Below are 247 nucleotides of genomic sequence, written 5' to 3'. Positions count from 1 at the left end.
GGAATGAGAATGAAATCTGCACTTAGACAAACTCCAAAAGAATTACGGTTTGTCTTCAAAATCAAGCCAAAATCTGTAAGAATAGAGATCTCCTGAGCTTTCAAACTTTGGGCTTGGACTGTTGGGGTTTTTTAAGCAAGACTATTACATTAATTCATTTTCTGTTCTTTTCTCAAGAAAAGGTAGGGTGAGACAGTACTTCTGTCATTAAAAAAAAAAAAAGTAATGTATGTACAAGTGTAACTAT

The sequence above is a fragment of the Eurypyga helias genome, unplaced genomic scaffold, assembly GCF_000690775.1.
Source record: "Eurypyga helias isolate BGI_N326 unplaced genomic scaffold, ASM69077v1 scaffold13956, whole genome shotgun sequence".
NCBI lineage: Eukaryota > Metazoa > Chordata > Aves > Eurypygiformes > Eurypygidae > Eurypyga > Eurypyga helias.
Note: the sequence above shows the minus strand (reverse complement) of the source record.